Below are 1102 nucleotides of genomic sequence, written 5' to 3'. Positions count from 1 at the left end.
AAAAAAAAAAAAAAAAAAAAGGTTTCTGAGCCCCCAAGGTTCTGTGAGCATGATACAGACTGAGAAGGGCACTCAGCTGCCAACAGCAGTCATTTCTTCCTAAGAATCCACAAAGCATAACGGAAAAAAACGGTGCTTCAGAGAATCAATCCAAGAGCTTTGGTGAACCAGGTATCAGAGAGCCATTCCTAGAAAGCGAAACTGGGCCCTAATCACAGAATGTTCCCTGTCCCTGGAGGGGACATGACAACATTTGCCAGGTGGAATTTCAGTATTGCATGGAGCAGTGACTGCTGTGTGCTGACTGCTGAGTACTAACAACTCTAACTGAATGTCTAGTGAGCAAATGAAAATCAATGCGTTCAGCCTGGACATGGTGGCTCATGCCTATAATCCTAGCACTTTCAGAGGTTGAGGCCAGAGGACTGTTTGAGCCCAGGAGTTTGAGACCAGCCTGGGCCACGTAGCAAGACCCTGTCTCTACAGAAAAGTTTAAAAATGTACTGGGCATGGTGCTACCCACCTGTAGTCCCAGCTACTCAGAAGGCTGAGGCAGGAGGATCGCTTGAGCCCGGGTGTTTGAGGCTGCAATGAGCTATGATTGTATCCTCCAGCCTGGGAAACAGAACAAGATCCTGTCTTTAAAAAAGTAGAGTAACATGTCCAAAATTCAACCCTCACCACCTGTAAAATCTGCTCCTTCAATTGGGCATGGTGGCTCCCAGCACTCTGGGAGGCCAAAGCGGGCAGATTATTTGAGGTTAGGAGTTCGAGATCAGCCTGCCCAACATGGCAAAAACCCATCTCTACTAAAAAATTAAAAAATTAGCCAGGCGTGGTGGTGCACGCCTGTAGTCCCAGCTACTCAGGAGGCTGAGGCAGGAGAATCACTTGAACCCAGAAGGGAGGTGGAGGTTGCAGTGAGCTGAGATAGCGCCACTGCACTCCACCCTGGGTGATAGAGTAAGACCTGTCTCTTATACACATCTAGATGTGTATAAGAGACAGGTTTTCTTAAGGTGCTAAGAAAACTGCTAGAGCAAACTGGAAAAATGATGACATGTTAGGTAGCAGCAAAACACTTGGTAAAACTATTACCTAT

The sequence above is a fragment of the Mandrillus leucophaeus genome, unplaced genomic scaffold (assembly GCF_000951045.1).
Source record: "Mandrillus leucophaeus isolate KB7577 unplaced genomic scaffold, Mleu.le_1.0 Scaffold1645, whole genome shotgun sequence".
NCBI lineage: Eukaryota > Metazoa > Chordata > Mammalia > Primates > Cercopithecidae > Mandrillus > Mandrillus leucophaeus.
Note: the sequence above shows the minus strand (reverse complement) of the source record.